The sequence below is a fragment of the Nicotiana tabacum genome, chromosome 5 (genome assembly GCF_000715075.1).
Source record: "Nicotiana tabacum cultivar K326 chromosome 5, ASM71507v2, whole genome shotgun sequence".
Taxonomy (NCBI): Eukaryota; Viridiplantae; Streptophyta; class Magnoliopsida; order Solanales; family Solanaceae; genus Nicotiana; species Nicotiana tabacum.
In genome coordinates this window covers 27835009-27852105 of record NC_134084.1, presented here as the reverse complement: position 1 = coordinate 27852105, position 17097 = coordinate 27835009, and the positions used below count along the sequence as shown (strand labels likewise).

General features: G+C 36.8%; 1 pseudogene; it reads right to left on the bottom strand.

The window, feature by feature from the left end:
- The window catches only part of LOC107808541 (copal-8-ol diphosphate hydratase, chloroplastic-like), a 60091-nt pseudogene that overhangs the window by 30961 nt on the left and 12033 nt on the right, over positions 1–17097 (bottom strand).

Sequence of the window (17097 nt, the reverse complement as noted above, 5' to 3'; positions counted from 1 at the left end):
TTCTTCATTCTTTTTCATCATTTTTTTTTGTCGTGGTCGAATATTATGGAGATTGCCTACGTATCATGACCCCGCATGAATCAGACCTTGCGTAGTTCGGACCAATAAAAGATAAACAATACTAATCATTTTTTTTCAATTTTCATATTAAAATAAACTGGGTTTCAAAGGTTTGAAGATGACCTACAAACTCGAAAATCAAACAACCCACATATTCTAATTAAAGATTTATAACCTCGAAACAAACAGGCCAGCTTCCTTTCCCCATTTGACAAATGCAACCAAACGGCTATTTTTGCAAATGTGGCCCCTTCCAAAGCTCACATGAATTTTGAGGTCGGGGAGATTATTTTATGACACTTTACAAACTTGTCCATTCTTTTACGAAAATAGCCTTTCGACAACTGAAAGATACTCTAAGGCTATTTCGGCAAGAATGGTTTAAGACGCGGTCGAAGCTGGCTCGGCTTATTTTGACCAAACATCCAAACGGTATTTACCTGACCGTTGACTCTTTTTTTTTTAAATTGCAATAAAAACTGGGTGTTGCAAACACGGCCCTTCAGCGCCTCGGGGACGAAGATTTTTAAGGTTGTGTGGGTCAACTGGACCAAAAATCCTAAACATGACCCAAAAGGTGGCTGTTTATGCAAAGTCAGCCTTCCGGCGTCTCTTTCGGGAACATTCGGCTATGTCTTGATAAAACAACGTCACCCGACTTCTTTATGACAAAATTAAAATTTGACATATTTTTTTTTGGCTATTTTTTAGCAGAAGGGGAGGTTGGACACCACCCGACTTATTTATGACAAAATTAAAATTTTGGCACGTTTTTTTATTTATATTTATTTGTTTTTGACTATTTTAGCAAAAAGGGGGGTTGGACCCGATGAGGGTTGCCTACGTATCTCACATCCGGTGAGAATCAAACCCGCATAGTTCGGGCCAACTAACCGAACTATTTTAAAACAGGATTTTTTTTCTTTTTCAGCAATAAATAACAAAGCCACTTTCAAAGCACGACTCTTTTCATTTTCATTTTGAATTTTTCAGAAACGAATAAAAAAACTATTTTAAAAGTAAGACTCTTTTTCATTGTCATTTTCGGGGGAAGACAAACTATTTTCCTTTTTATATATTTTTTTTGTTATTTTTTTTTGAAAAATAAGATAGAACAACGTTTTTTTTTCTTTCTATTTTTTCTTTGCTTTTAATAAAACAAACTAATAAAACATTTTTTTTTCATTTTCTCAAAATTTCGGCAGAGTTTTGACAGTATTTGGGCATTTGTTTTTTTTTTCAAAAATAAACAGTCAATTCCCTAACCGCTATTTCTTTTTTTTTTCAATTTTAAAATATTATTCCTGATATTCAAAAGTCAGTCAACACACAAGTCCGAATCAAATAAATGCGCAAGTAGCAGCAAGTAAGATGCATCAGGATGGTCATTTTCATTTTTTGGTACACCTGTCCTAGACAGACCCAACCCCTGTGTTGAGCCTCCAAAGTCAAATGCACGTGATGCAAACAAACGTTCCTACTAGGGATCCGGCATGAAGCTGAGTTATTCTAAGTGAAAAACCTGAGGCATATTGTTCTAGCCCTGGCTTACCCAAGTGGACAGCTTGAGCCGAAGTGGGGGCAACGTACCGGGAGCACGAAAGTCTACCCGGCCTAGTTACTTGTCCCAACTTCATTTTATTTGGTATGACTTCTAACAGAAAGGTGGGCCACGCGCACGTGTACACCATAAATTCAGAAGACTCAGAAAGAAGAAGGGTTTCGTAGCAGTTTTATATACACAATTCAGATAATATTAAAGCGGTAAAAACATCATTTAGCACATTAGGCATATATCATGTAAAAATCAGATAATAAATAAAGCCAACTATAACAGTTATTTTAAGCTCGAATTCTTGAACCCTGAACCAGTGGTTCTGGGTTCCTTATCCACAGCAGAGTCGCCAGAGCTGTCACACCTCCTTTTTCCGCCCCCGCGAGGGGCGTAGGGAGTTTTTCCAATTAAAGGACAGTCGAAACGGGATTTGTTTATTTATTTCAGAGTCGCCACTTGGGAGATTTAAGGTGTCCCAAGTCACCAATTTTAATCCCGAATTGAGGAAAAGAATGACTCTGTATTACAGTCTGCGCACCAGAAATTCGGATAAGGAATTCTGTTAACTCGGGAGAAGGTGTTAGGCATTCCCGAGTTCCGTGGTTCTAGCACGGTCGCTCAACTGTCATATTTGGCTTAAATATCTGAGTTTTATACAATTATGAGCTCATGTGCAAATTTTATCTTTTTACCTCTTTTATCATTATATTTTTTTTAAAAAAAAATGGGAACATCGTTTAAAAATATGTCTTTGGATTGCGTCACATAAAATGCACTCGCGATCCGGAACGTATTTTTATTCAATGTTTTGGGATTTGGATTTGGGTCGCATAAAATGCACACCCGAATTTAAGAAAGTAAGCTTATTAAAATGCGCGCCTAAAGCAATTAGCGTGTTATTATTTCTGGGTAAGGCCGTGGAATTTTGCTAAACGGCTCATCTCAAAGTCTAATTAATTTTAATTAAACATTTTATGAGGGCCCCACAATCTATACATTTTATTAAGCGAGACTCGTCTCATTTTATTTTTAAAAGGACAGTCCTAAAATACCTACATTTTTCTATTGAAATCTGTCTCTACAAAATAAAAGAAAAAATATCTTAATTTACTTACATGCTTGAGTTGTTATAGATGAATTTTGAATATGATTCATAAAATCTGAAAATGATGCAAACATGACAGTCCGTTGTCACTGCAGGCCCAGACCCAACGTGTATGACATAAAACTAAACCTGGGTCGTCTTATTCACATGTTATTACCTAATTACATTATACTAGGCATTCTATCAGTTTGTCAAATTAAAAAAAAAACTTAGCAATCTAATTTTAATCCTAGACCATTTACATGCTGAAATTAACCAATATTATTTAACTAAACAATATTTCTACCAAGTTCCTACTAGATGGCCTATTCGTTTGATTTTTACTTGACGGAGTTACTACACCATTTATTTATTTTTTGGCAATATATAGATAGTTCAATCGTTAAGCTATCGTCGGATGTTCTACTATATGTATTAAATAGCTACACGATTCTGATTTTTTGCAAACTAAATAAATTATACATATAAATAAAATTCAGAATATAATTAAAGCTAATTCAGAATTTCAACTCTTCATTTTTCGTATTCATGCTTCATATTCGGATTACAATAACCAGCGTGTCAGATGTGTACCTGATATTAGAAGCAAAAGAAAATGAAGATGAGAATCAGCAGTAGTAATAACAGTACAACACAGCAACAACAGCCCAGCAACAGTAACAACCCAGTAACAGACCGGTGCAGTAGTAATCCCAAAACAAATGCTTCCAACTTTTATGAAACAACAACAATTAATGCTGATTTCAAACAATGAAAGAAAGCAGAAGATTTTTTAGTTTTTTTTTATTTGAAAGTTTGAATATTTTTTCGGAATTTTTCTCTCTCTTAAATATTCAGCCCTTTTTTCTCTCCCTTTGTGTTTTTCTGTTCTGTCTCTTTTTATTCTCTTATTTCAGATTCCTTTTTTCTCTTCTGTCTGTGTGATCAAGACTTCCTATATATAATCCCAACTCTTTAATCAATTAAAATCCATCACTTTCTCCTACCAAACCCATTATCTTCCCACTCACCCCCATTACATTAAATAAATATATCACCCCCACCCCATTATATTTTGTCCCACATGCCTAATATAAACAGATACAAGATTCCCCCACACTAAAATTTGTCTTGTCCCCCCTTTATATTAAACAACCATATCACAACCCACCCCATTACATTTTGTCCTCCATGCTTCACATAAAAAATTACAAAATGTACAATTCCTAAACTACCCCTCCGGCCTTATTGAAATTACCAAACTACCCCTGAACGTATTGCAAATTACCAAACTACCCCATCAGCTATAACAAATCAATTAATCACACTCAACCAAAATATAGCCAATATGACCAATTTCTACATAAATTCAAACAACAAATCTTATGAACATGATTTCTTAACCCATTCAACAATAATATCACATGAACACAAATTGAACAACAAAGAACAACTAAAATTTGATTGAACAATATTTTTAGCAACAAACAATCCTCTTTTCAGATTCAATCAACAACAACAAACAAGTATATTTAGATTTCTAAATTCAATCATATTGAACTTAAAATTAACTCTAATAACATTACAACCAACAATTCCTATATTAAACTTAAACAAGATTATGAGACAAATTCAAGAAATAATCATAAATGATAAACAAGAAATCAAACTATACAAATTTCGGATTCAAGATCAACCAAACAAAGTATGAACATGAATGAATCTATTTTTTAAAACAACAAACATGACGGATTAAATGACTCAAACAACATTAATAATTTCTGAAAAATATATAATAACATGAAACAAATTGAAGAAATAATCAATTAAATTTCAATTTGAATATAACAAACATCAAACTAACAAATTCTTACCTAAACAATAAAACAAACATGAAATAAACATGAAAAACCACTAATTAACTTTCCATTTGAAATCTGAAAATTAATTCAATCAAAACACATGAACACACTAGAAAATTATTTCAACGATGAACAAAACAAAAATCAAATATTTAACGATTTTAACTTCGAGAAATATAAATATGAAATATGGACAAAAATAAAACTCAAAAACAACTAACCGTATATGAATCAACGACGAACTCGATTGTAAACAAATCTGTCCGAGCTTCGACTCAACGAAAGACCTTCGAACGAGACGAAGAAGATGAAGCAACGTGAAGCAGGAGCAACTGCTGCGATGAGCAGCAACAGCAGTCCGTCGAGTGAGGAAGAAGAAGCAGCATGAAGCAGTAGCAGCTGGAAGGAGGAAGGAAAGCAGCCGCGACGCAGCAGGAGAAAGACGATGAAGCAGCGGCGATGGTGGCTTCGGACGGGAAGCAGCGGACGAGGCAGCAGAAGCAGCGATGGAGTTGGGCTTCGATGAAGAAGAAACAACGGCGTCCATGGCGATGTGAAGCTGGTTGACGAAGCAGTGGCGATGCAGCAATGGCAGACGCAGCTGAAGCGAGCTTCGCGTTGGGTTGTTTATGGTTTTTGAGGTCGTTCATGGGAGGGCAGCTTGGAGACGACGTGCGCGTGTGTGCTTGCGTTGCTGTGTGTGTGTGTAAGTATGTGTTTGCTGTGTGTGTTGGAGAAGGAGAAGGAGGGCAGCCATTGATGGAGCTTGGTGAAACTTGAGGAAGAAGAAGAAGATAGGAGGGGGGATAGGCGGATGACTTAGCTTGTTTATTGTTTTCTTTTCCTTTTTTTTTGTTTTTGTGTTGTTTGTAAGATAATAGGGGTGTTGGGTTATGAACTGGGTCGACCCAGTTCGAAATGGACTGGGTCGTTTGGGAAGATTGAGTATTTTTTGGGCTTGTAGCTTGAATTTGAAGAAGAGGCCCAATTCCGACTTTCTTTATTTTTTGCTCTCTTTTCTTCTTTTATTTTTATAAAACTAAATTATAAAAATACTTAAACTATTATTAAGAACTAAATTAAGTTAAAAAATGCAAATTAACTCCCAATAACAATTAACGCATAATTAAGTAATAATTAAGCATAAAATTGTATATTTGGACATTAAATGCTAAAAATGCAAACGATGCCTATTTTTTGTAATTTTTATTTTTTGTAAAACAAACTTAGTTACTAACAATTGTATAATTAAATCCTACATGCGAAATGCGACATATTTTTGTATTTTTAATAATTTAACAAATAAATATGCACAGACCAATACAAATAATTATTCAAAATATCACAAAATTGCACAAAATTGCACACCAAGGAAAATTATTTTATTTTTTGAATTTTTTGGGAGTAATTATCATATAGGGCAAAAATCACGTGCTTACAATTAGTACTATTCGGAATAAAGGAAACCCAAGCTGTGTCATAGGCTAAGACACTTGACCTTCCATCCTCCATCGAATTCAACATATGTTTGATCTCTTCTGTCAAACTTTTGATCTGTATTGTTCTGCTTACCTATTGAGGCAAACAATCCAGCTACAATTTTATTTAACAAAAAAGAAATATACTAGCCTTGTTTCAATTTATAATTTATGTGGCATAGTTTGACTAGGTACGAAATATAAAAAAAATAAAAATTAAAGACTATTCAAATATACCATAAGATTTATGTGGCTATAGAAATATGTGATTAAGGGTAAATAAAAAGTTTAAAATTATTTTCAAATATAAAAAGGTATCATTGTTTTTATCCAAATAATTTTTTTTAAAATAATATTTTCACCTATCAATCAAACACGGAAAAATATTTTTCAAAAGTATATTTGCCCCTTAAAGTAACAATTTAGTCACAAATTTGAGAGAAGTCAAGCTAAGGCAAATAATTTTCTTTTCACCTGAATATCCTTTTCTTCGGAGTTTTTTGAGCGATTAGATTCTAAGTACTCATTCACATTACCTGCAAAAAGTGTAGCTGATTTATCAAACTTTCTTTGTGGTTGTAAACAATTCCTTATATTAGGCAATTGTTTAATGTATTATATATCTTGCACAGTTGAAATGATCATACCAAGATAACTTGCATCGCTAGGTGCACAATTGAGACGAAGTGGTTTATATAGAAGTGAGCCTTCAGTTTGGAAAAACCAATTTCCTGTAAATATATCAAGACGGCATAGTAATTGTCACACCCCCTTTCTCCCTCCAAAGATATGGGTATGGGTCAAAGAGTTTTTTCAATTAAAGTGACAAAATTTGAATATGGATTATTTTATTTACAGAGTCGCCACTTGGAATTGATTTTTGTCGGTGTTCCAAGTCACCTTTTATTTGAATCCCAATTCAAAGGAAGGTTTGACTCTATTATTATTGGTTCACGAAAACAAAGTCCAGATAAGGAATTCTGTTGACCGGAGAGAAGGTGTAAGGCATTCCCCGAGTCCCGTGGTTCTAGCACGGTCGCTTTATTGACTACATTTGGCTTGAATTAAACTTGGATAAACTGTGATTTATTTTATTTTTATGCTTTTCTTATGTCCGCTTTTACTTATTTGATTATTAAAAAAAATAATAAAATGTCATAATCACACTACGCTAACGAATGTGTAATCTAGACAAAATTTATTGGCTTAGTCATAACAGCACTACGCAAGCGAATCCGCAGTAATGATAAAGAATTATTAACACGTTATTACTTTCAAAAAAATTACTATATTTGTGCATTGAGAAAATTATTTATTAAGAGTTACTATCGCACTACGCAAGCGAATCCGCGAGTTTAGCAAAAGGTTTATTAAATTAGAAACTAATTAAAGCTAGTAGAAATAGTATGAGATTATTGAATTAAAATATTAAGAGTTAATATCATGCTACGCAAGCGAGTCCGTGAAATAATAGTAATAAAAAAGTTAAAACGGGCTTACTAGTTGCCTAGCATTTAAATTAATTAAAGGTACTTAAGTTATTGGATTATTATTACACATCATGAAAATTAACTAATTCTTAATAAGTTTATTCAACTAATCTAGTAAGTATTATTTTGAAGATGGATCATATTATTTATTGAGAAAGTGAGCCAATTTGCTTATTTAGTTATGGCATTAGGCCAACATCTATGAAATAAATGGACAAAATATTTATAGACTTCTTAAAGGCATTGGGCATATTGGACAGAATCTGCCTTGGCCAATTATTGGGCTTCGAAAATGGGCACAAGCTGAAAGCCCAATAGATTTCAAATGCTGGTTTACTAAGACAACCCACCTGGGCTAAATTGCGAGTCTGACCTCTTTTGCTCTAAGCCATTAACCCTTATTTTTAACTAGCAATTTCAAACACCGATTTAGGATCTAGCCACTTTCTACCCAAAAAAAATCTAAAATCCTAGCAGAGATGGTCACATATAAAATCTGTATTTTATCAAAATAAATAAAGATTTCAAGCATGGCTCTTTTGTTATTTTTCATAAACTGGCCAGAACTGCAAAGGGGCAAAAAGAGTTTTTAAGCACATTGCAACCTACTTGGAACATTTCATTTTTATATGCATCAAAACTATAATAGATAGTAAAGACAAATAACACATGAATAAAGAGTGTTTGATCAACTAAGGATTTATTTTACATATGAACTACAACAAGATATATTTAAACAATAAAGAAATTTAGCTAACCACTCATTTATTTAAATGGACATGCTCCCAACAATCAAGATGAGTTCTCTTGTTAATGTGAAAATATCTGCAACATAAGATTAAAGAGTTACCTGAGTCGCAGAATAATAAATACAGCAACGAAGAATGGAAGCTCAGCAACTAAAGCAACATAAAAATAGCAGCACAACAGCAGCAAATCCGTGTTAAAACAACTCGAAAACTCAGAGAAGAAACCCAGAAACAAACTCTAAAGAGGACTTATACTTTTCAAAAAAAGATTTGCACTTTAAGATTTACAATTTCAGCTTACTAAAGGATGCTTCAGTTGCTAATTTTTTTTTTTTGTATGTTCAAAGCAGAAATAATAATGCCCCCCTTCTTCGAAGTGTGATGGAGTCCCCTCTATATATATCAAAACAAACAGCTATTTCAAAAAATTAAAAATCAATCTTTTTGACAGATCTTTCTACAAAATCTGCTCAAAAATTCAAAAAAGCAAGACTTTCTGGTTCAAATCTTGTCAAGTATTTCAAACAAAATCTACTCTCAACTATTCAAAGATAGACTTTTATTCAAACAATGTCCAAATGTCTACATTTTCTTACCAAACAATTTGACTTTTGAGTGTTGTACTCAAAGCGTCTTGAAGTAGTAAACAAACAACCAAACAAGTACCATATACTATTAAGTATTTTTCACTACCTCACGTTTATCAATACAAAACTATTTTACTACTTCAACAAGTGCAAAAACAGAAAATTTAACATTTCAAACTTCAAAAACTAATGCTAAAATAATTAATAATAGACAAAAATAAAATCTGAAATAAAAAATCAGCCACAAAAAATACTAAGATTTTACCATTTTATAATTCAAGTGGCCGAAAAAATGGTGGTATGCCAAAAGAGCGTGTTCGGGGAGGTTGCCGGAATTTGGCCGAATTTTGATCGTCGCATTTTCAGGGTGAAATTGGCATCAATAGCTAGGTCTTGAGGGGCTCTATCCATTGATGTAAGTATTGTGGGGTGGTAGTGGTTGGAGCTTCAAGAATTTGGGCAAAACAATGACGGAAAAATTTCCTAGATCTAAGATTCAAGGAGTTTGAGGGATTTTTGAAGGATTTGGTTTGGAGATATGGAAGAAGTTGTGGAGATTACATGGTGTGAATTTGGAGGTGTTTGGAGGTGGTCCGCCGGCGGCGGCGATTTCCGGCCGGCGGCGGTGGGCGGAGCTGGGGCGACGTAGAGAGAGTGAAGAGAGAGAGAAGAGAGAAGAAGGAGAAAAGAATTATGGGTGAAAATGAGGACAATTTTTCAGATTTTTGAGGCTTTAAATACCTAAGCCAAGAGTGAATGAGATCCATTGGATCAAGATGGAATGGATGGGTATGATTTGATCTTGTTTCATTAGTGAAACGACGTAGTTTTGAGGCAAAACTACGTAGTTTCAGACTCTTTCAATGGCAGCCCTTTATCTTGCACTCTTGGACACTTTTTCTTTCAAATTTGGCCAAATTTCTTCCTTAATCCTACTTATTAAACTAATTTTACACAAATAAATTAATTAAATAACTTATTCTAATGATCAATTAACTAGATTAATTCACCAACTGAACAACTAGTTAATTCTTAAAATGCACAAATGAAGAAAGAACTATTTTTTTAGTATTTTATGATAGGAAATATGCAATTAAAGTCACAAAAATTGAGAAAAATAATTAAAATAATAAAACACTAATAACTTTAGGAGGTGTTAAATAATGCAAAAATTAGGTGTTCACAGCTTCCCCTCTTTGCTCGAGAACATGAAGAGTTTTCGTGCAAAGAAAAGTGAATTCCATAGCTAATTTTTGCTCACATGTCACTCCAATGGAAGCAATTTTTTTTTTGAAAAAAAGGTGACCGAACCTTGCTTCCGAGGCTGCCTACATATCCTTGGCTATAAAGGAATCAGGTCAGTGTAGTTCTGGAAAAATTTGGTCACTGGGACTACCGGACACTAGAGTTAAGACTGTTGCTGCTGTTGCTGTCGCTGTTGCTATTGCTGTTACTCGCTTCTTACATCGAAAAAGAAAAAGAGAAGAGTACTATATATGTCTGCAAACTAAGAGTACAAAATTCTTATCTATACGTCTTCTGGAGTCAAATCTTGATTCTTGACCTGCTCGCTTGCGTTTACCTTAGATTGGATTTTGATACTCTTTGAAGAAACGATTATGGCTCAATTTTAGTTGCTTGTTTTCCTGATCTGAAATTGAGAAGATGAATCTTGAGAAGCTGGGTTACTGACACATTGTCAAAGTTAACTCCAACTATCCTGTGATCGAAAGACTTCTTCCTTCTAATGAAAAACTGAAACTGCAAGCTTTAATCTTCACTTGTGCTATATGGCCGAGCCTGCAAAACCATCAAAGACAAAAAAAACGAACAAAAACATTTTTGCCCCAGTCTGGCACTAGAAATATTTTGTGAGTTATTAGAGAAATCTGTAAATTATCTAATTTATTGAAAAGCCAGACAAAAATAGTAGTATAAACTAGCTAAAAAAGGTAAAATTTGGTAACGAATGATTGTGTAACCAGGGATCGGTATCCCGTACTACTGAAAGGAAATGTAATCAGGGGCTGGTACCTTCTCTTACTAGAAGGAAATAGAATCGGGTCTTAGCACCATGTATTATTGATAAAGTGTTGAATCCCTCTAGGTGAAAAAGGTTATACCTGAGTTAAACTGTATTAAACAACCTGAGCGAAGATTACTTCTAAACGGAACTATGAGTTGGATCCCTCCAGGCGAAACAATTCTACGTGAGTTAGGCTACATAAAACACCCTGAGCGAAGAGTACTTCTACCCGGAACTATGAGCAGGATCCCCCTAGGAAAAACAATTCTACCTGAGTTAAGCTGCATAAAACAAACTGAGCGAAGAGTACTTTTACCTGAAAATATGAGCTGAATCCCCAAGGCGAAAGGATTCTACCTGCGTTAAACTTGCGTAAAACACCCTGAGTGAAGAGTACTTCTACCCGAAAATATGAGCTGGATCCCTCTAGGCAAAACGGTTCTACCTGATTTAAGCTCCGTAAAATACCCTGAGCGAAGAGTACTTCTACCCGGAACTATGAGCTGGATCCCCCTAGGCGAAATGGTTCTTCCTGAGTTAAGCTGCGCAAAACAACCTGAGCGAAGAGTAGTTCTACCCGAAACGATGAGCTGGATCCCCCTAGGCGAAAGGATTCTACCTGAGTTAAGCTACGGAAAACACCCTAAGCGAAGAGTACTTCTACCCGGATATATAAGCTGGATCCCCCTAGGCGAAATAGTTCTGCCTGAGTTAAGCTACGTAAAACTACCTGAGCGAAGAGTACTTCTATCCGGAACTATGAGCTGGATCCCCCTAAGCGAAACAGTTCTACCTGAGTTAAGCTGCGCAAAACAACCTGAGCGAAGAGTACTTCTAACCGGAACTATGAGCTGGATCCCCCTAGGCAAAACGGTTCTACCTAAGTTAAGCTACGTAACTGGGAGGTGTGAACAATAGTGATGCCTGATGAAAAAAAAAGAAAAAAAATAGAGATTTTAAGGAGCTTACGTTTGGTGACGTTCGTTCTTTTAGGATCGACATTCTGCACTACTTTGTTCCTGCTTCAAACAAAGAAATATTTATGAGTTTTCAAAGTGGTGGTTGGTTTGTGGCCTTGATGCCCTGAGTAGTTTGATTCACGACCACTGCTGTCGAAGAAGTGATTTTGTCAGCGTGGTACATAGATGCTCGGCTGCTCTGTATCATTTTTTGGAGACCTTGGCTTTCCAATGTTGCCCCCAACCGTTTCATACCCAGATGTCCATGGTATCTCTACCCTTGTCTCTAAGGCAACACAATTTTTCCTTAAAATCAAACTCAATTGTCTTGCATCCAGTATCGGTTTGTGTCTGTAGTGCTTATCAACTTTTCTCATGAAGCAGGTCTTACTCATGCGACTTTCCAGTTTCTTTGAAACACTTTGTTCGCCTTGTCAAATGATATCTCAGATGGATTCGTGCCTTCGTCAATGCCATATATGCCCTAAACTGTGCTTGATATTACGGGGAAACTGTAGCTAGTTTTGCAGCCATTTCTTTGCTTCGCTTTTGATGCAGGGTTAGACTGAAAGGGACTCAAAGAAAAATATGGGTAAAAACAGAATAATAATTGAAAGTGAAAAAGAACTGTGCTTAAATGAAAGGTGTCCCTTTCGGGGAAAGGAATAGGGATATCTGGAGGTATGTGCCGACTTCAATGAATCATGACACGCATTTTGGACTAGACGCCTGATCCGTCTAAGCTGTCTAATTCTCAAAATCCGCCGCAAATGTTCATCTTGAACTTGTCTTGGTTGTGCTCATGCCGGAGAATCAAATACCCTCATTCGGCTAGTAGCGCCCTTTGCAGGTTTTCGCTAACTAACCTCTCTCATTTCTCTACTAACTGTCACCTTATGGTACCCATCTGGGTTTTCGCCAATAAGACTCTCTCATTTCTCTGCTCACGGTCGCCTTATAGTGCCCGTACGGGTTTTCACCTATAAAATTCTCTCATTTTTTCTTTTTTCTTTTTTTTATTTTTTTTTTCTTTTTTTCTCTCTTTGTTTTTGACTAAGATACTGCATGAGGGAGGTTACCCAACGCCTTTGGCATGGGGACTTCAAACATTCTCAAAAAAACAACGATAAGAAGTTCTTGAAAGGTAAAAAAGGCAAAATGAACCTTGAACTGAATTACAAATTTTGGAACCATTTTTACAGAAAAACCGTGAAATAAAATAAACTTCTGCCCTAGTTTTGGAGTATTGGGAATATGGATTTTTTTAATGGGACCGAACCCAGGGTAAGGCTGCCTACGTATCCTTTCGGAATCAGGTCGGACGTAGTTCAATGACTCAGGGATTTGTTGTTTGGCTTTTCTTTTTCTTTTTATTTACAAGTACACAGGTTCCAGAAATAAATAAGACAAATACATCTCAAAAGAGTTAACAAAAGGGTGACACCTATTCGGAATAGCGAGCAAATGATAGCCTTCGTCATCTCGATCTGAGAAAATCGGTGTGTGAAAATTCTACAGTGGGTACATATCAGACATAATATCTTTTGACTGCATCTGCGTTAATAGTCATGTATAGTACCCGTCCCTCTTCATCTACCAAGTGCAAGGCCCCTTTTGGTAACACTTTCTTGATGATGTAGGGTCCTTGCCAGTTCGGGGAGAACTTTCCTTTAGCTTCTACCTAGTGCGGAAGGATGCGTTTCAAAACCAGCTGGCCTACCTCAAACTGCCTTGGGCGCACTTTCTTATTGTAAGCGCGTGCCATTCTTTGCTAGTATAATTGGCCGAAACACACTGCCGCTAGCCGTTTGTCATCGATCAACATCAGTTGTTCTAATCGGGTCTTGACCCACTCGATGTCTTCAATCTCTGATTCCACAATAATTCGGAGAGAGGGAACTTCGACTTCAGCGGGTATTACAGCTTCGGTTCCATATACAAGCACATACGAAGTTGCACCAACAGATGTGCGAATAGTCGTGCGGTATCCCAAAAGAGCAAAAGGCAACTTTTCATGACATTGCCTGGAACCTTGGATCATCTTCATAAGAATCTTCTTGATGTTCTTGTTCGCCTCTTCAATGGCTCCATTGGCTTTTGGCCGGTAAGGGGTAGAATGGCGATGCATGATTTCAAATTGTTCGCATACCTCCTTCATCAAATGACTATTTAGATTGGCTGCATTGTCAGTGATAATGGTCATTGGGATACCAAAGCGACAGATGATTTCGGAATGAACAAAGTCTACCACTACTTTCTTGGTGACTGCTTTGAAAGTGACGGCCTCCACCCACTTGGTGAAGTAATCAACTGCAACCAAAATGAATCTATGCCTATTTGAATCCTTTGGCTCGATCAGCCCAATGACATCCATTCCCTAAGCAACGAAAGGCCAAGGAGAGGACATGGGATGCAACTCCGAAGGAGGCGAGTGAATCAGGTCACCATGAATCTGGCATTGGTGACACTTGCGAACAAATCTGAAGCAATCTCGCTCCATAGTAAGCCAATAATACCCTGCCCACAGAATCTTCTTCCCCAAAACATATCCATTCATGTGAGGTCCGCATACCCCCGAATGCACTTCACTCATGATCCGCTCTGCTTCTGTAGCATCTATGCATCTCAACAAGTTTAAATCTGGGGTCCTCTTGTACAGAATTTCCCCATTCAGGAAGAAACCACTGGCGAGCCGCCTTATAGTTCTTTTTTGATCTCCTTTAGCATGCTCTGGATATTCTCTTGTTTTTAGGAATCGTTTTATGTCATGATACCATGGTTCACCATCTGGTTCTGTCTCAATTGTATTGCAGTAACTGTGTTGATTCCGAACTTGGATTTCTAGTGGATCAATATGAGTGTTGCCTGGATAAGGGAGCATTGAGGCTAAAGTAGCCAAGGCACGACTAGCTTATTGTGAAACCTGAGAATGTACCTGAACTCGATGGATTTGAATCTTTTGCTCAAGTCTTGAACACATTGTCTGTACGGAATAATCTTGATATGTCGAGTCTCCCATTCGCCTTGGGCTTGCCGGATAAGCAAGTCAGAATCTCCCATAACCAATAGTTCATTCACATCCAGATCGATGGACATTTTCAAACCCATGATACAAGCTTCGTATTCTGTCATATTATTGGTACAGAAGAACCAAAGTTGGACCATTGCGGGGTAATGATGTCCAATAGGTGAGATGAGGATTGCCTCGATCCCAACTCCTCTAATATTGACAGCCCCATCAAAATACATTTTCCGTATAGGGTGATCATCTGGAACCACTTCCTCTATTGAGTTGACCTTTTCGTCTGAAAAGTATGTGCTAAGTGGCATGTACTCATCATCAACTGGATTTTCTGCCAAATGATCTACCAAAGCCTGCGCTTTCATCACGGTGCGAGTGACATAGACGATGTCAAACTCTGTGAGCAGGATTTTCCATTTTGCGAGCCTGCCAGTGGGCATTGGCTTTTGGAAGATGTACTTCAAAGGATCCATTCTGGATATGAGGTAAGTAGTGTAGGCCAAAAGATAATGTCTCAGCTTCTGAGCGACCCAAGTCAAGGCACAACATGTCCTTTCTAAAAGGGTGTACTTAACCTCATAATTGGTGAACTTCTTGCTCAAATAATAGATTGCTTGTTCCTTTTTGCCTGTTGCATCATGTTGCCCCAGAACGCATTCGAAGGAATTATCCATCACCGATAAATATAAAAATAAAGGCATACCAGGTTCAGGTGGGACCAGTACAGGGGGTTTTGACAGATAATCTTTGATTCTGTCAAAAGCTTTTTGGCAATCGTCCGTCCACTTGATAGCGACATCTTTTTTCAGCAACTTAAAGATGGGCTCACACGTGGTTGTGAGATGAGCAATGAACCTACTGATGTAGTTCAACCTCCCGAGCAAACTCATGACTTCCTTTTTGTTCTTCGGGGGTGGCAGATCTCGAATGGACTTTATCTTAGATGGATCCAGTTCAATTCCTCTCCGGCTGACTATAAAACCGAGGAGTTTCCCAGATGGAACCCCAAATGCACACTTGGCTAGATTAAGCTTAAGGTCATACCTTCGAAGCCGTTCGAAGAACTTTTTCAAATCGCACACGTGATCAACCTGTGTCTTTGATTTTATGATGGCATCATCGACATATACTTCAATCTCTTTGTGAATCATGTCGTGAAAAATGGTGGTCATAGCCCTCATGTAAGTTGCCCTTGCATTCTTTAAACCGAAAAACATGACCCTGTAACAATAAGTACCCCATGGAGTGGTGAAAGCGGTCTTTTCTACATCATCCTCATCTATTAGAATTTGGTGGTACCCAACATAGCAATCCACGAATGATTGTATCTCATGCTTTGCGCAATTATCTACAAGAATCTGGATATTTGGTAAAGGAAAATTATCTTTTGGACTTGCTTTGTTCAGGTCCCTGTAGTCAACACAGACTCTGGTCTTTCCATCCTTCTTCGGCATAGGCACAACATTCGCCACCCAAGTGGTGTATCAGACAGCTCTGACCACATTGGTGCTTAGTTGCTTCATTATTTCCTCTTTGATTTTGTCACTCACGTCTGTTTTAAATTTTCGGTGCTTTTGTTGGACTGGTGGAAAATCAGGATACGTAGGAAGCTTATGAACCACTAGATCAGCACTTAAACCCAGCATATTATCGTAAGACCAAGCAAACACGTCTCTGTATCCAAATAAAAGTTGAATCAAGGCATCTCTGGTTTTTTGTTCAGTGTGAATGCTTATCTTCGTTTCTTTGACTTCTTCATGACTTCCGATATTAATCGGCTCAGTTTCATTGAGGTTAGGCTTAGGCTTGTTTTCAAATTGTTCCAACTCTCTTTTTATTTCCTCAACAACCTCATCTTCATCATATTCAACCTCTTGATGCATTATTTCGATATTAGACAGCTTTTAAAGATCTGGGCGTGAATTTCGCATGCATGTCATGTTATTAAAGCTGACATTAACAAAACTGAAATGGAAATAAAATGACAAGAATTAGAAAAAAGAAAAGATACGAAACTTAATAGGAAACTGAACTGCATTTCATTGAATTGGAAAGGATAGAAGGGTTAACATCAAAACAGAACAATCATACTAAGATGTTTGGATTACAACCTTGAAAGTAACCCAAAATACAAAAAAGAAGCTGCAAAGGCAAACTATCAAGACTCCTTCCTTGTGTGGAGAAGAGTTGCTTCCCAGTTGGTGAGCATGGTGTCTGGGTCAATT